A 23,361-nucleotide genomic window follows, 5' to 3' on the forward strand; every position below is an offset into this window, starting at 1 on the left:
GCGTTGACGTCCCTCGAGTCGGTGTTCCTCGAAGGCCTCCATATCGGCGTCACCATAGGTATAAATAGTCTTGCGCAGCGTCAGTTGCTCAGTTCCGTATTGAGGTGCTGTTTTTGCCTTGTATGAAATGGTTAATAACCTTGAAGGAGCATAGGCTGCAACTAAAAGGGAAGGATGGGAGGGGTGATAAGGAATATATGGGAGAAACAGTCGAAAGAACGTTACAGTTGGTAAGTAACTTGTTCTTCAAATGGATTGTTTCCTCCCACGTATTCTTCATCTTTGATAGACTCCCAAAGCAGTAGTGTGTAAAGGAGGTGGGAGTGAAACAAAATGTTTCCTTTTAAAGATGCAGAGTGCAACACAGCTTTTCCAAATCTGGTCTCCTAGCTAGAGGAGGAATCAAGACTGTAGAATTTAGTGAAAGTATGTGTGGACGATCATGTGGCAGCCACACGTGTCTTTAATTGGAACTCCTCTTTGGAGACCTGAAGAGGCTGCGATACTCCTGGTTGAATGAGCCCCGAGGTGTTCAGGGGGCTCTTTTCCTGCTAATTTATAGCACTCTATAATAGTTAATATAATCCATCTTGAGATGGTCCGTTTTGTAATCGGTAAACCTAACGTGTGCCCTGCATACCCCACAAACAATTGGTCTGCTTGCCTAATCCTCGCAAGTCTGCTAATGTAAAAACTCAAGGCAGGCCTTGGCTCCAGCCTGTGTAATCTCTCTTCCTCTTTCCCTGGATGGGGAGGAGGGTAAGGTTATTTTTTGTGGAATTTTGAGACCACCTTTGGGAGACAATTCGGCTTCACTTGGAGAACTACCTTATCTTTATAAAAGATTGTATGTGGAGGTTTGCGAGTCAAAGTTTGTTAATTGTTCACTCTTCAGGCAGATGTTAAAGCCACTCAAAAGACCTTAACGAACAAGAATGAAGGGGTTCGAATGGAGTACCCATTAGAAATTTCAAGACTAGGTTTAGGTCCCACAGTGGAACTTAAAAGGAGCTGGGTGGAAAAACATTAGCTAAGCCTTTCAGAAATTGTATCACTATGGGCAATTTGAAGTATGAAGGCTCCTCCGCAGTGCGCATGAAGATTGACAGCGCTGAAGAGGCTTTTGATTGTGCCAACTTGAAGACCTGAATTTGCTAATATAGCAAAAAAGATAGCACCATCGGTATACTACATGAAAAGGGTTCAATATTCTTTTCTCTACACCAGCTGCAAAATTTGATCCAACGGCAGCGGTATAAAGATTTTGTTGCTGGCCTTCTGGCTGAAAGCAACACCTCCATTACGTCATCTGGGAGGTCCCAATCTTTGCATCTCAACCTTTCAGAAACCAGGCATGAAGGTTGAGGGTCCTGATATCCGGATGAGAACCCAACCTTCCTTCTGCGAGAGAAGATCCTCTTTGCAGAAGACGAATTGGAGGACAGATGGACATGTCTAGAAGATCCGGGTACCACGTTCTCCTGGCCCAATCCGGGGCAATTATGATCATGGGTTTCCGGAATCTTCTCAACCCCCTGATCATTTGAGGAATGACGGGGACTGGAGGAAACGCGTACAGAAGTGGAAACTCCCAGTCCACCATAAACGCGTCCCCTAGAGCTCCTCTCGGGGGAAATTCCCTTGAGCAATACTGACCGCACTTCCAGTTGATTCTGGTGGCGAACAGATTCACTTGAGGGGTTCCCCAAAGGGCAAAGATCTCTTCAAGGACTTCCCCAGCTAGTTCCCACTCGTAGGAAACTGTTCTGCCTGCTCAGGGCGTCTGCCATAGAGTTCTTCTCTCCGGCTAGGTTAACTGCCAATATAGAGCTTCCTTCTTGATTTGCCCAAAACCAGAGCTGCATCGCCTCTGCACAGTGGCAGTGACCCTACGCCTCCTCTTTTTGTTGAGGTAATGCATAGCCACTGTGTTGTCCGTCATCAGGACATTCTTTCCCTGTACTGGTGGCAGGAAAGCCTTCAGCGCTAGTCTGATCGCTCTCAGCTCTAATAGGTTGATGTGAAGTCTGGACTCCGATGGAGACCAACGACAGCTGATGGTCAAGTTGTTGGCATGGGCTCCCCACCCCGTGAGTGAAGCGTCCGTGACTACTGTTATCTCCGGCCATGGTTGCCAAAACAGTTCTCCTTTCAAGACGTTCTACCGGCAGGCCCACCACTGAAGGTCTTGAGCCACTCTGTCCGGGATTAATAGGAGATCTGACATCTTTCCTGAGTATTGTGACCACTTAGTCCCTAGCGCCCATTGGAGGGATCTCATTCTCAGGCAAGCCTCTGGCACTAGAAAAATGCAGGATGCCATGTGGCCGAGCAACCTCAAAAAGTCGAATGCTGGTAGACGCTAGGCATTTTGAAACTGGATGACCATCTGTAGAATATCTTGAGCCCTCACATCTGGTGGCAAGGCTTTCCCCAGGGATGTGTCCAGGACTGCTCCAATGAACTGGAGTCTATGTGATGGTATCATCTGTGACTTCTTCGAGTTGAGGGAGAAGCCCAGCTTGTGAAGGAAGTGGCAAACATAATATAGATGGATCTGAGCTTGTTCCGGGGATGCTGCTCTCGCAAATTTCCATTATTGGTTGCATTTCTTTATTTAACATTATTTCATTGAATTTGAAACAGCTTGCAAGAGTTGGCATTAAGGCCATACAATTGACATTTTTGTGCGCTAATTGTTCCATAACATCAGTAGCGCTTGCATTATCGCCATAAAGTACATGAATGTGCCGGTTTTTCAATATTGCTTGTGCTTCTTGAGATAGTACACCAACTCTAATACTTTTTAGGATGTTGGCATAAGTGAGATCTGCAGATTGCCACATGTTTTCTGTTAATTCTCTGTATTGGAAATGTTGCCAAAGGTTGACATTTCCAATGCTGCCAACAGTTTTACGGCAGAGTTTGTGTCCTAAGGTTTTAAAAATAGGTTCACCTTTCACTGGTGTCAATTGTAGAAGAGCTCCGAAAACAATGTTTCCCTGCAAAGAGTTCTTCGTAGTTTTAAGTACTTCTTGCAATCTGAGGTGAATCAAAGCCAACATTAGGTTAGAGACCATGCACACTTCATCTATTAGTAGCATTTTCATTTGCTTAATACTCTGCGTAGTTCCATTGCAGCTTCTGCGGTTGCAATAGTCTAATTTGTTTTGGTGTTCTACTGGAAGAAGTAATAATCGGTGTAAAGTGACACCGCCTATGTTGTAGGCAGCTAAACCTGTGGGGGCAGTTACAACAGCTGACATCTTGTTGTCAATTGTTGAAGGAACTTGCTGATTTCGATTAAGGTGGTTTTTCATGACCCAGCTTCACCACTGACGTACAGCAGTATAGGTTTGTAATTTTGGCAGTTACATTCTTTATTTTCGTGTTGTACACCATGTGCAATTTGTTTTGTTAGGTCTTCAAAAATGGTGCGCTAATCTTTAAGTTTTGCTTGTTGTACAGTTAAGTCTTCTATATCTTTTTGATAGTGACACATGCCGTTTTCCACTTCTGTCATAGCTAATTCTGCCTCATTGGCTATCCTAGTGGTTCTTGGCTTCCTGTTACAGAAGGTTGACTACTGTCGGAAGAGTCCTTATCTAGTTGGGCCTGAAGTAGTTCTTCGTGTTGCCGTTCATTGTGCAAAATTGTTTTGTACTGCGTAATGTTCACATCGGTGAAAGCGCTTTCATTTGCTTTGAAAGCATCTTCATAGCAGTCATAGTTATCTAGTATCTCTTCCTCTTTTCTCCATGGTTTAAAAAGTTGTAGCAGAGACATGTAATATTAAAAACTCCTCAACAGAAAGAACTATGACAATTTAACATGATTAAGCTTCGTTTGGTAAGTTTCACTAAGCTGCCTTCGCAATCTGTGACTCTATATCTGCCTTTGCTTTCATCAGGTTTTAAATTATTTTTGTATGCAAAGTTTTGAGCTATGTGTTATAGACACATGCTTTCCAAAGTGCTACTCCTGTTCAGATAGTATGTGTCCAGTAAATTGTTTTTTAAAATGTCTTGGCTGTTGGGATCATTTCTGGCAATTGTTTCTATGTCCTCATATGATTTCAGAACTCTTTCTAGATTTAGCAGGACCAAGACTTAGCCATACTATGTTGTCTGATTTTCCGTACAAAGCAGTACCGGTTAAATAATCTGCCGCTTCATAGGCGCCACATTCTCTATGAGAGAGCATTTTTATGCCTAGGCTGTACAATTTCTGAGATAGTGTTTTATCTGATGATAGGTCATCCCAGAGGTCTTGAAGCTCTGTTTTTTCTGCTTTTGTTAAGTAGGCTGTAACATATCGTGCAACAGCAGTGGAATTGTCTGCAACGTACTGCACATCTATGTTTACAATGCAATCATTGCCCTCTTATGGAATGCAATCATTGATATATTTTGATTCTTCTGTTCTTTTTATGTAATACGTGTTCTTAGGTGATTTACCTTTAACACTATGTCGAACTGAAGACATGAAGTTGTTCACTTCGCCTGTTTCTGTAACTGGTCTAGGGAACCCAAAGCGGCATTTGGTGTAGTGTTTCCCTTTGTTTTTGTATTTGCAACGACAATATTTGCCACATTTGTGTCTTTGAAATTGTAAAATCTGCCCATGCAGGTTAGTATGTGTCCGTTGTGAAGGGATTTCACAAGTGACATATTTTTGGATGAACTGCAAAACAGTGGCATCAGTGTCGTAACCAAATTTAGGTGCACCTTTGATCCATAAAAGCATGTGAATATGTGGTGCTCTTCTTGCTTGGTATTCTTTTCTCCAAAAGAAGTGTTGCACTTCTCCGAGGGGAGGAACAGTTTTATTGCAAATAAAGTGTAGCATAGCAATGAAACGACGATGGAAATATCTTCACACATTAACTGGGTCTAGAGAGCAAAGTTCTCCAGGTGTTAATAAATCTATGTTGTTTTACAAAGGTAGCGGGCGCCCCTCTCTCGCAAGAACAGACATGATAACCTGTTCAGTGGTTATTAACCACTTGAGAGTTCGCAGCCACTGCTTTTACTCACTGTGCCTTTCACAGATGGGAAATATCCATTTGCATATCAGTCTTTGTCCTGCCCAGGGGCAGTCCAGCACCGAAATACAATGGCAATTCCAATCTGAACGAGAGTACCACCAGCAACCCCATACACGTGTTTCACCCTTGTTGGGGATCATCAGTGAGGTGAAGCTGATGCCTCTCTAAGCACAGTGAGAGGGAGACCAGGTCTGGTTGCCCCCAGGAGACCTAGGGTTACCAATCCCAGGTTCCTTAACAAATAGTTTTACAAAGGTAGCGGGCGCCCCTCTCTCGCAAGAACAGACATAACCTGTTCAGTGGTTATTAACCACTTGAGAGTTCGCAGCCACTGCTTTTACTCACTGTGCCTTTCACAGATGGGAAATATCCATTTGCATATCAGTAAAAGCAGTGGCTGCGAACTCTCAAGTGGTTAATAACCACTGAACAGGTTATCAGGCCTTGTTCTGTCGAGAGAGGGGCGCCCGCTACCTTTGCATACTACATTTCAAGGAACCTGGGATTGGTAACCCTAGGTCTCCTGGGGGCAACCAGACGTGGTCTCCCTCTCACTGTGCTTAGAGAGGCATCAGCTTCACCTCACTGATGATCCCCAACAAGGGTGAAACACGTGTATGGGGTTGCTGGTGGTACTCTCGTTCAGGTTGGAATTGCCATTGCATTTCGGTGCTGGACTGCCCCTGGGCAGGACAAAGACTGATATGCAAATGGATATTTCCCATCTGTGAAAGGCACAGTGAGTAAAAGCAGTGGCTGCGAACTCTCAAGTGGTTAATAACCACTGAACAGGTTATCAGGCCTTGTTCTGTCGAGAGAGGGGCGCCCGCTACCTTTGCATAATAAATCTATGTTGGTTTTGTTGTTGTTTGATGCTTAGGAACTCTAATCTTCCCATGCATATTCTGCACAATTTAGTGTAACAAACCAAGTAGGTGGTCCAACGTTTCTGATCATACAACGTATGTCTCCGTGCCGTCGGAACCAGTATTCTTTCGTACCGCGCATGTTTGCAAACAAATGTGTTATACTTGATTGTAAAACCTCGTCTTTTTCTTGTACTTTTTGTATTAATTACATAGCTGACATATTTTGAAAGTGGGTTCCAGATTTCAAAATGTGTGCAACTCCGTAACATAGGGTTGCTAGTTCACTTTCAAAGAGTAGGTGGAATATGTATTCCACATTTTGTCTAAATCTGGGATCTTGCGAATACATTCGTAATGAGCAGTATTCGGATGCCGTAATGTGAGTGGGTCTATCATCATATCTTCCACCTTTGCCAGTAGGAAATAGCATTGGAAAAGCACATGCTTCTATACTTTTTTCCCCATATGCTCATTGGTGAACCTTTGGTTTGTCGCATTTGGTAAGTTTCTAGTGCATCATCTATGCTTTCATTGGAATGCAATAGATGAATTGTGTACTGGTCCAAAAGAGTGGATACTGCAGCTGGATCTAGAAGTTCGAATTGTCCAGTTTCTGATGACGCTTCAATTATTTCAGTTGTTTCCCTTAAGCTTTCGTCAATATTTATTTCCTTGTAGTATTCGTTATTGTCTTTTAGATATTGCAAGGCTTGTCTAACTTTATGTAAGTCTACGAGTTGTTGCCAAATTTGTCTATTGTTGATACACCATTTACTAAGACAATTAAAGCATGCTCTATTGAACGTTGCACTCCTAGAGTGTATACATTTTCTGTTCGATCTAATGGCAAATAAACTACTTTGCTACGAATGCCTTTGACCAATTCAGAGGGAGGTAATTTTGCGGTTTTTGGGTGAAGGCGTATAATTGCTTGAAATGGGTGAACTGTTTGAATTATGATGCTCTCATACAAATTGAGTTGTTTCAGGGTTTTTGGTAGTGGGAACAATTCCAAATTATTTGTGATAGCACGTGAAGGAGTTTGGTTGTTGTCTAGTTTTGTAGTGCAGTAACTGCAACATATTAGGGGTTCACTTATTTGATATTGGTTTTCTGGTGAAAGGTAGAGAGCTAATTCAAACCATTTGGAATCTTGTCTTCTATTTTGTATGCTGTCTATATTTTTTGTGTTCCTTTTGTAAAACGTTCTGCGGCAACACACACACAGGCGCATGGTTTGGTATTTCAGCCGATGCAGTTTTAAATTTTAGCATTTCTTTTTTGTATGTGTGTAATAGAAGGTTTCTATGTGCAGGAATTACCAGGTTACTCACCATAGTGACCACCTTACTCCTAGTCCATAGTCCCCTTTCCTCCATACTTATGGGACATCTCTCCGTCCTGTGGGACGGGACCGGAGCACTTTTGTAAAAAGCATCCAAACTGCTTTTTTCTAAATTTGTCCCTCCTCTTTCCTGCGCGGGGCCCGGCACGCAGCCGTAACCCCGCCCACCTTGGCTCCGCCCCACACATCGCCCATCAGTCCTTTTCTATCGCAGGGTCCAAGACCCATTAGCAATAACAGAGGAACCTTATTAGAGGGGACAGCGGGCGGGCGTATGGAGGAAAGGGGACTATGGACTAGGAGTAAGGTGGTCACTACGGTGAGTAACCTGGTAATACTCCTACGTCCCGTCCCCTTTCCTCCATACTTATGGGAGAATCCCAAGCACTCCTTACAGGAACTACGGGTGGATGGAAATAACCCTTTCTGAAACAGGTTCTTCAGCACAGCCTGGCCGAACTGAGCGTCAGCCCTAGAGCTCATATCGAGGCAGTAATGCTTACAGAAAGCAGATGGGGAGGCCCAAGTAGCCGCTCTAGCGATGGACTCCCAGGGAACATACTTCTGAAAAGCAACCGCAGCTGCCTTGCCTCGCACCCGATGTGCATGGATAACCTTAGGAGGTTTCAGCTTTTGGACGGTGAAAGATTCCACGATACAGGCAGAAATCCATCTGGAAATGGATGCCTTAGACGCCGGCCTGCCCTGGGGTTTACCGAAGGTCACAAACAGTTGGGAAGAACTCCGAAGCTCGGAAGTCCTGTCCAGGTAGAACCTAAGAGCTCTTCGGACATCCAGGCAGTGTAGAACCCTTTCCGCCTCCGAGGCAGGGTTCCGAAAAAAGACCGGAAGGGAAATCCACTGATTCAGATGGAATTCGGTCACTACCTTTGGTAGGAAAGCTGAGTTTGTACGAAGGACTACCTTCTCCTTGTGAAAGACCAAGAAAGGATGCTCCACCGACAATGCCTGGAGCTCGCTCACTCTCCTCGCCGACGTAACGGCTACCAGAAAGAAAACTTTCCAAGGCACGTACTTGAGGTCAACCGTAGCCATTGGCTCAAAAGGTTTATGGCACAGCGGCATCAGGACTACATTTAGGTCCCAAGGCGGGTGCAGACTACAAACCGGAGGGTAGAGTCGTGTCAAACCAGCAAAATGTCTTCACCACTGGGTTAGTTAACGAATAAGAACACCGGTCTGTAGAGAGGTAGGCGGAAATCGCTGAGAGATAAGTCCTGCAGGACAAGACGAACCCCTGACTCTGCTAGGGAGGAGACAAAGGACAGCACCGTGTCAAACATTGCAACCCTCGGGTCCAATTCTTTCTCCAAACACCAATGACAGAACCTGAGCCATTTACTCTTGTATTGGGATGTGGTCGAGGGTTTCCTAGCTTCCTGGATAATACGCATGTTATCCGCAGACAAACCCAAAGGCTCTAGAGCCGTGAACTCAGGCACCATGCCACCAAGCTGAGCGATTGTGGGGAGGGGTGCCACATCTGCTGTTCCCCTTGGTGAAGAAGATCGGGAGTTACTGGTAACCTGATCGGCGGACACACCGACAGGTGTTGAAGTTCTGAGAACCAAAACCTGGCCGGCCACCACAGAGCTATCAGTAGAAGAGAACAGTTGACAGAACTCTTCAACTTCCAAATTGCTCGATGAACCAGAGGAAGAGGCGAGAAGGAGTAAGCTCTCATGTTGTGCCATGGTATCTCGAGTGCGTCCCCCAGAGAGGAGGCTCCCAGCACCCCCCCTCTGGAGGCGTACTGAGGAAGCTTCTTGTTTACCGCCGTGGCGAAGAAGTCCACCCCAACGCGAGAAAATCCATGATAGGATCTCCGCCTTCAACTCCCACTCGTAGCTGACCACTGTCCGCCGGCTGAGGGCATCCGCGGTGACATTCAGCCGGCCCAGGATATGCACTGCAAGCAGCCAGACCCCAATGAAGCACAGCCCACTCCCAAATCTGGATGGACAGATCCACGAGAGGAGGAGACTTCGTTCCCCCTCGCTTGTTTATGTAGTACATGGACACCGCATTGTCCGTTCTTATGCGGACCACCTTGTTGACAAGGAGAGGTCTGAAAGCCTTGAGCGCCAGAAAAATCGCCAGAAGCTCCAATTGATTAATGTGCAGGAGCTTGTCCTGAGATGACCAGAGGTCCGAGACCTGAAGATGATCCAACGTCGCACCCCACCTGAAAAGGGAGGAGTCTGTTGTGATCGTCACCATGGGCTTTGGTCCTGGAACCCGACAACCACTGACATGTTGCTGAGAGAAGACCACCAGTCCAGGTCCACGCTCATGGAATCCGGAATAATTATCCGTTTGGAATCCGGGTCCACAGTCTGACGCCAGGAACTCCGCAGAGCCATCTGGGTCCGTCTCATTTTGAGACGAGCAAGAGGAAGAGCCAGCACACACGAGGCCATGAGGCCCAGAAGCCTCTGGAACCACCAGGCCGACATGCTCTCCGACTGCGTAAACATCTGACACATGGCCAACAGATCCGCCATTCTGTCCCCGGTCAGATACACTCGGCAGTCTATCGTGTTCCAACGAAAACCCAGGAAAGTCAGGTCCTGTGAGACCGTCATGGAGGATTTCCGCCAGTTCACCGACAGCCCAAGATAGAACAGGAGCTGAAGGAGAGACTGGAGGTTGCCCACTGCTGCCAAATGGCAAGGGCTGTGTAGGAGCCAGTCATCCAAATAGGGATACACATGGATACCCTGGAGACAAAGATGGGCCGCGATCAGCGACATCTTCGTGAAGACACGCGGCTCTGAACTGAGGCCAAAAGGATGCAAACGAAACTGGAATTGCTCCTCTCCCAAAGAGAAATGGAGCCATCTCCTGTGTGGGTTCCAAATCAAGGTATGCATGTACGCATCCTGAACATCCACCACGCTGAGCCAATCGCCCGCTTGCAACGAGGAGTGAATCTGGCCAGATGTGATCATCTTGAATTTCTCTTGGGGTAGGGAAAGATTGCACTGGGAAAGGTCTAGGATGGTGCGCAGGCCAGCCTGGTTGGGTTTGGGCACCGTAAACAGCCGGGAGTAGAAGCCCTCCCCTCGTTCCCCAAGGGGAACAGGTTCCACAGCTCTGAGGAGCAGAAGTTTCTGAACCTCGGCCTTGAGGGAGGGTGAGCTCGACAGCTGAAAAGGAGGGTTGAGGGGTGGGGTCGGGGGTCAAGGTAAGCGGAAGCCCGCTCGAGTGACTGACAAGACCCATCTGTCTTCTGTGATGGTCTGCCACGCCTCCCAATGAGACACAATGCGTCCTCCCACCGGGGTCTCGTGTGAGCGCGGAAAACCCTCATTTGGCAGGTTTATCGTGGCGGCGCCACCTGAACCTGATGAGGAGGCTGAGGAGCGGGAGAAATACCGTGTACGCTGTCTACGGCGGTTATTCCTCGCAGGAGTATCCACTCTGCGATTTATGCGGTCGAGAAAGCCCCTAAAACCAGAGGAAGGTCGACCTTGCGACAACGGCCTTTGAGTCTTGAAGGGAGGTTTAACCAGAACAATGATTTGGCCGTCTGAGTGCTGTCTTTGGTGAGCTCTACATCAGTAGAAGAGTGAAAAAGCTCCTTACCATCAAATGGAAGGTCCAGAACCTTGTCTTGCACCTCCTTCGGGAACTTAGTGGCATATAGCCATGCTTGCCGCGAGGTATCAACCCCTAGCATCAGACCCCGAGCCGAGGTGTCTACGTGATGAGCCGCAGCCTCCAGGAGATCCTGGGCCAAGTCCCTGGCATCGGAAAGGCCTCCTCTGAAATCCTCCAGCTTCTCGACCGGAATGTGCTCCTCCAACTCCGACAGACCACTCCACATCCGCATCCGCATGTTAGCTCCCGCCAAAATCAATTCTGCATTGGCCTGCCTGAGCTGCAAGGCCGAATTGGCAAAGATTTTCCTCCCTAAGGAGTCCAGGAGCTTGTCCTCCTTTCCCAAGACCTGAGTCGCCGTCGCGGAGGAGGAAGCTGCAGGTCTGGATTGCAACGTGGCCGCAGCCACCACTGTGGAGGAGGGAGGCGGACAAGACGACAAGGCCACTTCTTCCGAGGAATGTAGCCTGTACCTCGCGTCAATCTTTTTATTGACAAAAAGTCCCGAGTGTGGCTTTTCCCAAACTCTTCGGACCTCGGCCAGAACGTCCTTCTGCAAGAACAGGCCGGTACGCTCCAAAGGAGACGAGGTGAACGCCCCAGAAAGCAGGCCCTCCTGCGGGGCAGGTGCCTCGGGCACCGGAACATCTAAGAAGCTCATCCTGTCCAGTACCCGGTCATGGAAAGCTCTGGTAGAGCGGGGCAGGTCCTCGTCCTGATCGCCTTGAGGGTCATCTGACAGGTCCGGCACCTGCTGAGCCGAGTCAGGCACTGCCTTGTCCACTGGGGACAATGGTGGCACAGGCGGAAGCGCAGGGGGGGGGGGGGGGGGGGGAGGCACTACGGGCAAGGAAGGCGCCGGCGGGACCACCGACAGGACGGGTGGAGCCAGAGGCGCGGGTGGACATATCTCCTTGAAAAGCCCCTTGAAATATTCCCTCATGGGGTCGGTGCGCATAAGCGCTTGAAATTTACCGAAAAAGGCGTCCTCAGGAGATTGTTTCGGAACCTGATGAGGCCTCTCATGAGGTGGACAAATCCAGGGACGCAACGGGGAAGGGTGCCACACCGGCCCCTCCGCCGACGTATCCACATAAATCAAGGGAGCCGCCCCCGCGGGCAACGAAACATTGTGCGGAAGAGGCATCCGGGCGTTCCAATCATAAACCAGCCGGTAAGGATGCGCACAAGGGACCTTAGGTTCACCCGAATGACCGAACCTTACACCAGGGGCCGATGGCGTAGTTGTAGGGGTAGTACGTAAAATGGCCACCGTGGTCGTGGCGGGAACGGGCGCCATTTCGTCCTCATCTGAGGGGAACTGCGGCACGTGAGGAAGTGAGGCAGGGGTCCCAGTCGATGGATCAGGGGTCTTAATCTTAGCCTTAACGTAAGGAACCTCGGCAGAGCCGGTACTATGAGGCCTGGAATGTTTCTGCGACATACCAACCGCCAACTGAGCCTTCGAAGGAAGAGCCTCGGCACTGCCGGTAAAAGAAGAAACTTTCTTCTTTGCCCCCTCAACAGATCTGGTGTCACCACAAGAGCGGGAACGGTGCGCTGTCACCGACAGGGCCTTGCCCGGCCCCTCAGAACTGTTGGTAGCCTTAGCCTCTGTACGAGGAACCTCTGACCTAGGCCCGGTAGAAGCCTTATCGGCACGGGCCTCGAACATGCGTTCGGTAACCTCAAGCCCAGCAAAAACCTCGGGGCGTACCCTGGTTTTGTTTTTGAGGGAAGCCGAAAGAACGGCCTCAGAGCAAGCACTGGTACCCCACAACTCAGTAGAACTGGGTCTACACAGCCCCCACAAGAGGGGCCTCGGAGTATACTCCGGTGAACACAGGCCCCTTACGGAGACCCTCGGAGAAAACTCCGGTAGAATTATTAGGCCCGACAGGCACCTCAGGGCGAACCCCGGTAACAGAGCGAACGACGCCCCTCCTGGCTCGAGAGGAAACCGGGAAGGTAACCCCCGGCCGGGGTGCTCTGAAAATCAAAGAACTTACCGGGCGTTTTTTCTTCTCGACGATGAACGCCTGAAAATGCGAAGGAGGAGTCCAACCGAACACCTCCTCCCACCGCTCCAACCGACGTTGAAGAGCCCAGACCGAAAGGGAGTCACAGTAAAAACAGGAGTCCCAACGGTGTTCCGGACCCAAACACTCTAAACAAAGAGGATGGGGATCCGCCCTCGCGAAGCGACGGTGACACGATGAACATTCTGGAAAATCTAGTTTAAAAAACAGACAGACTAGTAAACGAACGCTAGCGAGCACCAGAGAGGGGAAAAACGGAAGAAAACTTCCGAGGATGCAAGTGCGTCCGGCCCCGATTGTGCGGAGAAAAGGACTGATGGGCGATGCGCGGGGCGGAACCAACGTGGGCGGGGTTACGGCTGCGTGCCGGGCCCCGCGCAGGAAAGAGAGGAGGGACAAATTTAGAAAAAAAAAAATTGATGCTTTTTACAAAAGTGCTCCGGTCCCATCCCACAGGACGGAGAGATGTCCCATAAGTATAGAGGAAAGGGGACGGGACGTAGGAGTAAGTGGCTTTCACTTCCAAAATATTCTCTCTGGTTTTATAAGTCAGGTGTTTGAGACTAGATTTGCGGATGGGCTCAAAGGGAGGACTCATGAGCTTAGCAAGTACCACATTAAGGTCCCAACCTGGTGGTGGGCTAGAAATTGGAGGGTAGAGTTTTTTTACCCCTTCCATAAATGCTTTGACGACTGGCACTTTCCACCATGACACCTTGTTATGGGAAGTGGTGTAGGCTGATAAAAGGCGCCAGGTGCACTTTAAGTGAGTTAAACACTAACCCTGCATAGGTGTAGCATATAGGTTACAACATCAGAAGTACAATCAATTGGGTTGATTTGCTTATTACGGCACCAAATAACAAATCGTCGTTTCCATTGGCCATAGTAACAGTGCCTCGTGTTAGGTTTTCTCAAGATATCCATACATCTCTGGGGTAAATTGAGATGTCTGAACTCTAGGACTTCAGGAAGCAATCCTGTCAAGTTCGAGTTGGGTTGAGCATGCACCGTTAGCCCCTTGTGCTGGGAGAGTAGGTTGTACCGGCACGGGAGCTTGGATGCGAAGTCTGGGCATTGCCTGTTTTCGCTTGTTTCAAATAGGTCTATAGTGGGGAAAACCCACTGAGAGAAGATGTCTCCTACAACCTCTCCGTGTAATTGCCACTAGCCTTACTCTAGGAGGGGATTCTCTGCCCAGAGCATCTGCTAGTGAGTTGAGTTCCACTGGAACAGGTTGGGATGATAAGTAAATGTTACGTTTGAGTGCCCATTTCCAAATTCTCTGGGTAAGCTTGGACAGATTGGGAGATTGAGTGCCCCCTTGTTTGTTTGGGTAAAACATTGCGGTTGTGCTGTCTGTTAGGATCTGCACTGATTGGTTTGATAGGAGAGGTTCGAATGCCCGAAGCACTCTGAAGACTGCTAGAAGTTCTAGCAGATTGATGTGGTTCTGAGCCACTGAGCGACCAGAGACCCTGAGCTGTATGGTGCAGGTAGTGGGCTCCCCACCCTGCTAGGGAGGCGTCTGTTGTGACAATGGCCTGTATCTCTAGATCGTAGAAGGGTTTCCCCTTCGTAAGATTTTCTCTTGTCCACCAGTGCAGACTTTGTACTGGTGTTGGCAAAACTACCACGAGATCGTCCCACTGACCACTTGCTTGAGACCACTGTTTCGCCAACCATTCCTGCATGGGTCGCATGTGCAGACGCACGTGGGGAACCAGGTAAATGCAAGATGCCATCATGCCTAGCAAACGCATCGCTTTGGACACCCTTATTTGGCGACCGGACTGATAGAGGAATTTGCAGCAACATATTGCGAATTCTTTCCTCTGATAGAAAGGCCAACTCTTCTTGTGTGTTTAGGACAGCTCCTAGGAACTGTTTTGAGGTGCTTGGCACCAGGCTTGATTTTTTCTTGTTGATTGAAAAGCCCAATTGGAAGAGGTGGTTGATTGTTCTTTGAATATTTAGTCTGCAAATTAAGAGGTTTTCGCCTGTGATGAGCCAGTCGTCCAGGTAAGGGTACACTGGGATTGCCTCCCTGCGTAGGTGCGCCGCCACCACCGCCAGTACCTTGGTGAATACTCTTGGAGCCGAGGCTATACCGAAGGGCAGCACCTTGAACTGGTAGTGCTGGTTGTCCATCTTGAAAACCAAGAATTTTCTGTGCGCTGGGAACATTGAAATATGAAAATATGCATCTTTCATATCCAATGTTGCCATGTAATCCCCCCTTTTTAGTAGGGGTATTGCCTCTTGGAGCGTAGACATGCAGAAATTTTGTGGCTCGACATCCTCGTTTGCAGGGCGCACATCTAATACTGGGCGCATGGTTAGATTTTTTTTGGCACAGGGAAGTAGGTAGAATAAATACCCCTGTTTACCCGGTTGCCCGGGACGATTTCTATGGTGTCCTTTGCAAGTAGAGTGGCGATTTCCTCGAGAAGGATTTTCTGGTGCTCCGAGTGTACCTTCTGACTTGGAGGATGGTTGTGGGGGCGCACTAATAGTTCTATACAGTATCCTGCGGACATTGTGGACAGCACCCACCTGTCCGAAGTGATCCCCTCCCATGCGTGGGTGAAGATGGCAATGCGCCCCCTACTGGGGATGCATGGGAGGTGACCAGAAGCGGAAGGTCACCGTTTACTAGGTGGCGTAGCACCTCTGGCGGGGCTGCCTCTACCCCTAGTACGGCGCCTGCGCTGGCCTCTGGTGAATCCCTGTGATGTCTGGAACTGATAGTTTCCCCATCAGGGTCCTTTATTTTGGTAGTAGCTGGAACCCCTCTGGGAGGCTTGGCCGTGAAAGCAACGAAAATTATAATTTCCACTCTGTCTCGTACTCATCTTTAGCTGTCTTTAATGCCTCCTCCACTGCTTTGCCGAATAGAACGTTCAGCTCTACTGGCAGGTCTATAAGCGTGGCTTGGGTCTCGGGTTTGAACCCCGACTGCCTTAGCCAAGCATGGCTTTTTATTACTGTGCCTTCGGCCATCAGTCTTCCAGCATTATCTGCTGCAAAGTTTGCTTTATGGATGCATCCAGATACGGACCTTCCGTCTGCTGCAAGTTGGGCCAACTGGCTCTTTAGTGGTTCCCATTGGTGACAGTTATAGCTTGCTAAAAGCGTGGTACTGTTAGCAATATGTGCCCGATAGTCTGACGTGGAGGCAACCTTCCTACCCAGAGCATATATTCTTTTGCTCTCCTTATCGGGAGGAGCTTCTGTGGTGTACCTGCCCTTTTCCTGGTGGTTGTTACCACCAGGGAGTCGGGTTCTAATTGACCCCTTATGTACGTGGGATCGGAGGGTGCGGCTCAGAATAATTTTTCCACCCATGGGTTGACTGCACGAATAAGATTTGGGGTTACCAGCGAGGGATCAATTCTACGCTGGATTAATTTTAATATCAGGATAGCCTGGGTAATGGCTCTTTAGTCACCTAGGATTTCTTCTCCGAAATCCCTATCTTCTTGGAATCCTGTGGGTCTATCTGATGGAATCCTGTGTGTCTATCTGAAAATGATAAATCAGAAATCATTGAGTGGCGGCTGATCATCAATTGGCAAGTCAAGCAGCTCCTCCTCCGGCCCCCTCCCCCGCCGGTCAGGTCATCATTTGTGGTTCCGTCTCTTCACAGTATGATTCTGGGTGGTAAGATTCAACCACCAAGGGGTATGTGACCAATCTCAGAGAACCTCTGAGTGGAGTCTTTAGAACCCGAAGGGGCAGAGGTAGCAGGACTATGAAAATAGTTTGGGTCTTCCTCATAGAAGTCTGCCGTAAATTACATTGTTCTCATCACCCCCCATCAATATCGGCTGCGTTCCATTCCCTGGAACTGGGAATAAACCTCTCCTGTTCTGGTACCTCATCCTGAGAGGTGGGAGAGGCAATTTTACTCTTAGGGGTAGTGCCAGGGACTTTTGGACTTTCCCCATTTCCTTAGGAGCCTTATGTTTGTCCTTATGGTGTTCTGCAGGTTTCTTGTGTTTCTCCCCCTTCCCGTGACTAGAGGAATGATTTCCGGAGGTTTTAGGTATTTGAGGGTTTCGACGCCTGGCGTCGAGATTCGGAGGTAGATGGAGGTCGCCGAATCTCGGGAGTAGACGGTACATGCTTTGACTTGGGAGCATAGAGGTCGGAGTGGTCTTCTGACGAAGGAGCATCTAGGACTATTGGGAGAGTGGCACCTTCATGTGGCGATCGTGAACGGGAACGCGCAGAGGACACAATCATTGAACCGCTCTTTCGGTGCCTTCCGTTGCCGATCGCTCGACACGCGTGTCGAGTCACGGCTGGGGCTGATGTATTTAGAGGAAGTGGTGTGGGTTGCGCTGCTGCTGCTGGGCGTTTTCCCCATAACTGGACCGGTGGCCAGTCCTCCGATGTCAGGGGATTGCACATGGGTGTCTGAAGTCACCCCTCTGCCCTCGCCGTCTGATACGGCGGCGTTGCTGCCATCGCTGAACGATCCCTCAATGTCCATGGCCTCTAGCTGCCTGGCATAGTGGGCCCAGCGTTTCGTCGACCAGTCCTTGAGTGTTTTGGGTTTAAAGAGCTTGCAAGCTCGACAGGTAGCCTCGGTATGGTCTCGTGGGAGACAGGAGGTTACACGTATTGTGTTTGTCTACCCAGGGAAACTTCCTGTTACACTTGCGGCAGAATTTGAAAGGAGTACTCTCCATGTGTTATAAATTGGCAGCGGGCAGGTATGTGTAGGAAATAAAGTGGGAAAAGTTGTATGACCACCCCCCCCACTCTCCAAACTTGCACAGGGCCGAGGCCAGAGGCCTTCCGAGGACCAAAGTCCATCGTGTAGTCTCGACGGCTGGTTCCCTGGATCTCCACCGACGTGGAACTTCGGCGTAGTGTGGAAAGAATGAGGACGTTTTGTAATATTACATTTCTGATAATGACTATAGCCAAGGGAACTCCACAATATGCGCCCGACAGTATGGTGGAAAAAAACAATCTGAGGGTCCTACACGCGTGAGGGATCATGGGTACAGTGGACGTCATACTAGGGATAGTCTTACTGGCACGCCCTAGTTCGACGCACCTTTTCGAGTTTCGAAAAACAAACTAATACTCTGCAGCTTCCACTAGATGTCGGCCTATGCACAGCATGTGATCTAAGCAGATTCCACAAGCCTGAGAAGAAAAAAAAAAAAAGAAAAAATATATATCTATCCAAAACACAAGCTTGTGGATTGTTAATCATGATGTGCACAGGAGCCTTTGAATTGTACAAAAAAGCACTGTTTTTGAGTCAAATAAACATCCGTTAAAATAGGTGTGCCAGGGCTAGTGATACCTGGTACACTTCTGTTTACAACCCCTTCTACTCAAATGGTCTGCATAAAAGGAAGGATCAAGCAATGGGCTAAACAATGACACCAGCATGTGAGAAGGTAAAAATTTCTTATCTTTTCATCCCCGCTTTCCTTTACCATGCATCCCGTTCACTCTGCCTGTTGCCCACCGAGTTCACTGCCCGAGGTGTGAGCCACATCAGTAGACCTTTTCCCTGCTGGCCTCGTGGGAAGTGAAAGATGGCTGCAGTCTTTTCTTAACAGCAAGAAGCTCCCGTGGACCTCAGCATCTGCCACCTGCCTGCCATTGGCTACTTGCACACTATACCTGGCCTATTGTAGATCGACAGGCTTTAGCAGACCCACCCCTCAAAGGCCCACTTTATAAGGCCCTGGCCATTGCCTGGCCGGGTCTGTGTCCTCTCCTACAGCCCCCCCCCCCCATGCGCACATGAGACTGAGGAGAATTCCACACGTTCTGGACACCTGAAATCAATGGAGCATCTAACATTTTCTCTGAACGTTAGTTCCCTCAACTAAACTCATCAAACCTCTTCCTCCACACCTGTGACTGACCCACCTATCACTCCCAGTTGCTGCATGTGCTTCACTTTGTACTGCCAAAAATCGAATTTAGCTGTGCCCAGTTCCTCGAATTTAGCAGCTGCTCTGTGTCTTCATTAGCTGTGTGCGCTACCCTCTGTCTCTCCCCTTCCTTGTGCCCCCCACCACATTGCTCCGTGTGAATCAGTGCTTCAGGCTAATAAGTGCCCCCCCCCTCCACTGCAGCCAACCATGTCGCTATCCATCTTCTCTAACTGCTTCACTATCTCCTATCCTACTATTACTAAATCTGTCCGGAAGAAACTTAAGGACATTCTGGGTTCAAACCCAGGCCTTCCTATTGCAGACACCTAGGTCACGGCTTCCGCCAGAGAGATACTCAATGACATCCTCTTCTTTGTTAATGCACCCGACCTATGGACTTGCTACATGGTCGGCTTTCTCTCTACTATTGCCTCTTCTCCAATTAATGGTGGCACTCGCTGGGAGGTTCCCCTTGACCTCTTCTCCATTTCCAGAGTCATCGTAAATGTCCATTTCAATGGACCCATCAAAGTACAGGGTTTTAAAAACCAACCTTCATTTTTACAGGCTCCTCCTTCGCCTCTCTAACCTAACCTCTCTGGCCAGGCTCCCTTGCCCACTGTGCCTTGCTCCTCCTCTGCACAGGCCCCCCCTTGCCCACTGTGCCTTTCACCTCCTCTGCACAGGCCCCCTTGCCCACTGTGCCTTGCTCATCCTCTGCACAGGCCCCCTTGCCCACTTTGCCTTGCTCCTCTGTACAGGCACCCTCGCCTTGATGTACTGTCCCAGTTCCCTTGGATGCTTCGCATTCTTCCACTATCCCTCTGGTTCTCTTGCCACCTTTGGGTGGGACCACTTTCCCCTGTTACCCCCATCCCCCAGGAAGACTCTCAAAGATGGCAAGCTGCTCCACATTGCCACTCTCAACACTCGCTCTGCCATCAAACACTTGTCTGACATCTGCATATTACTCAAACTCATGGATCTTGAAGTGCTCGCCATCACAGAGACATGGTTCAATAAGAATACCGTCACAAGCTTTGACACTCCTCTTTAAGGTGACAAAATCCTCTCTGCGCCCAGGCCTAAGAAGACAGGTGGGGGAGTGGATGGATACTTGTGTCCATCAGCCCTACTCATGCCTACTCCTCCTTCGAGTGCCTAGTTTGCAGACTCTCACTCGGCCCCAAATCTTCTCATTATGGCCACCCTCTATCGGCCACCAGGACAGTCCCCCCCCCTCTTCCTCTCGGAATGGGCTGACCTGGCCTCCTCTCTACTCAACTCCTCCCGATGGGTGATCTTAACATCCATCTCAACTGTCCTGGCTCCTCAGTTCCTTTCCATAACCTTTGCGACTCTCTCCCTCTCTATCCTACCCTCTGCCTCCACGCACACCACGGGCCACGCTTTGGATGCTATCATCTCTACTGACATCCCTCTCACTACCTGTCTCTTTTGACCTGACCACTCTTCTCTCAACACACCTGAAGCTCTCGCAGCAGCACACCCTGCACGGCCAATCGGCTTTAAAGTCACCAGACCCATGAAAAAAGGGACAGTGGCTGCCTTTGCCTCCACCTACTCTCCACCTCCCTTACCCGAGGCCGACTCCCACCCTGACAGCCCTCACTAACCTCAATCTTTTTATTTCCAAAACCCTCGACACTCTTGCCCCTGTCATGAGGGTCCAACTGAAGCCTTCCAAAAAGTGCAACTCTTGGTACAACTCTGATCTGGCTGCCATTAAACGCAAATGTAGGGCAGCAGAGCAGAAATGGAATTCGTCAGCGAACCATCTGACAAACTGGCCTGCCGCCTCTTTCAAAGGCAATACGGAATGTGCATCCGCGCCAAATAAAAACCTATATTCAAGCCTGAATATCTGCGACATCGAGCAACACGGGCGAACTTAGTCTATAAGGAACTGGCCACTCCTACAGCAGCCTCTTCTATCACATCCACCCAGGACCTTTGCTCGGCCCTGGCTGCACATTTCATCGCAAAAACCCAAGACATCCTTTCCTCCCTCTCTTCCACACCACAGCACACACCCAACACCGTAGCCTACCTTGGACCCCCCTCCTCCTCCACTCCCCCTCACTCGTCACACCCGATAAGGTCTCTAGACAAGTCCGGTCTATGAAGGCTTCATCCAAACAGGTGGACCCTTGCCCCTCCAAAACCTTTAAGGACAATATTGATTCACTCGCGGATCTCTGCAATCTCTCCTTTTCCACTGGAATTTTCTCAACTGCTCTTAAACACTCGCTTCTGCACCCTCTGCTCAAGTAACCCTCTGCCAACCCTTGCTTTCCGACAAACTACCGCCCCATCTTTATTACTCCTTTCCTGGGCAAACTCCTGGAGAAGTTGGCTCTCAGCTGACCCTCCACACTGATTTGATTGGTTGTTTCCATGACCATCAGTCTGGCTTTAGAGCATCCAGAGGCACGGAAACTGCTCTCCTGAAAACCCAGGTAAGAACTGCTCTCAAACCTTGACACACACACTCCCTTTGTTCTCATTCTCCTAGACAACTCCTCTGCCTTTGACACGGTTAACCACAACATCCTGATCGCATGTCTCCATGACACCCTGGGAATCACAGGTCAGGCTCTGGCATTGTTAACCTCCTTTCTCTCAGACCGCCCATCCCAGGTGGAACTCTGAGTCTTTCTCTCGACCATCGCTCTCTCAACCTGCAGTATTCCCCAGGGATCTAACCTAGCACTCTGGTTCTTCAATGTCTATATGGCTGTCTTCGCACATGTGATTGCCATTTTCACCTCTACCTTCTAGTGCAACGCTGACAACGTGCAACTATCTTTCAAGCTACCCTCAGCCATCTCCTCCACCACGCTCATATTGGACTGCATGTCCGCTATTCAGTCATGGTGTGCTGCAAATGACCTATGCTTCAACGCCAGTAAGACAGATTGTGCGCATTGGGTCCCATGCTCCAGTTTTTTCCACTCTCTGGCCGGCCTCCCTTGGTCCCGCGCCCGCATCCACTTGCGGGGCTAAAAACCTTGGTGTCATCTTCGACTCCACTCCTTCCTTCTCCCCTCACATTTCAGACTCTCTAAAAAGTCCAACTATCAGCTACACCTCCTCAGAGGTACTCTATCTTTTCTCACCGTCCCACAGTGGCTCACTGTGTACAGAGCCTTGGTTCTCTCTAGGCTGGACTACTGCAACAGCCTCTTTCTCAACCTCCCTGCTTCTACCCTGTGCCCTCTGCAACTCATCCAGAATACAACTGCAAGAATTATCCTCGGCCTCAAGTCCAGCAACCGCATCTCTCCGGTGCTGAAATCCCTTCACTGGCTCCCTGCGGCTGCAGGGATCAAGTTCAAGACCCTTTGCATTGTCCACAAGGCTTTCTGAATCCTGGGACCTACCTACCTGCAACACTGACCCCTAAATACTGTCCCTCACAAGCCCTCCGCTCATCTACCTCCAAACTCCTGCGAGTGAGCCGTTCTCCAAGCAGAGATATGGAGGGAGATCTTTATCCTCAGCAGGTGCCTCCCTCTGGAACAGCATCCCTGCTACCCGCTGTCTTGATCCTGATCCTCTTAAGTTCAGGAAACTACTCAAAGAACGTCCTCTTCCCCTCTTTCTTCTCTCTACACCTCTACCCTGCTAACCTAGCTCTCTGCTCTTTCCCACTCTCCCTCTTCCTTACAGGCCGTCCCAGGCACCCCCGCCAGTCCTCTCCCGCACTCGTCTCAGGGCCCTACACCTCACCCACCCTTACTGCACTTTAAAATTACCCTAGTGAGTGGCTCTCTCTGCCCTTACCCCAGTCTACACAGACTGGGTGCAATTGGACGTCCCCCTCCCTGTGACTGTCTGTGCACTTGTACGATCCAAATGCACTGTGCCGGAAGATCGTCCGTCTGTTATCCCTGGTCTTCGCCCCTAAATGCACTTGGTAAACTGCAGAATAGTTGTGCAGGCCTATTTGCTGTTAAGTGTATTTATGCACTTACTCTGCCTGTGCAGACTATTATTGTTTCAGAATGTCCCCATGTTCCCACCCTCCATGAAAACTTTGAAACACTTGCCTGTGTATAGGTACTTTATAAACAAACATTACCATACCATAGGGGGTTGGGGGGAGCAACACCCCATCTGAAGGCAAAGATTTCTAGACTTTCAGCATACTGATGCCATGTAGTTTTTATAAAACAATAGCAACCACTAACTGGTGCAGGTACATTGGTGATAGTAGCACCTATTGTGCTACAAAACAAAGTACATGTACACACAGTTGTATCAACTTTAGGCATAGGAAAGGGCGAGTCTGCTTTGCTGAAATTTGGTATTGTAATCTTGAATATAAAACACATTTCTACACAAGTGTTTAACACACTGAACTATCTTCTGAACCATTGTGGCACTCCTATGCATTATAAAATGTGGCTATTACACACAACCAATATAATCCCACAGAAAGTTAAGAATCCTACAGGAGTTGCGTCATAGTGAACACACAAACTATGTATACCATAGTGAA

The 23,361-nt window shown here is 49.0% G+C and overlaps 1 protein-coding gene across 3 annotated transcripts in view; it reads right to left on the bottom strand.

The window, feature by feature from the left end:
• Positions 1–23,361, bottom strand: part of ZNF654 (zinc finger protein 654) — a 389,308-nt gene that overhangs the window by 262,499 nt on the left and 103,448 nt on the right. The gene's annotated exons all lie outside the window — the stretch shown is intronic.

The sequence above is a fragment of the Ambystoma mexicanum genome, chromosome 7p (assembly GCF_040938575.1).
Source record: "Ambystoma mexicanum isolate Mex_15411 chromosome 7p, UKY_AmexF1_1, whole genome shotgun sequence".
NCBI classification, from domain to species: domain Eukaryota; kingdom Metazoa; phylum Chordata; class Amphibia; order Caudata; family Ambystomatidae; genus Ambystoma; species Ambystoma mexicanum.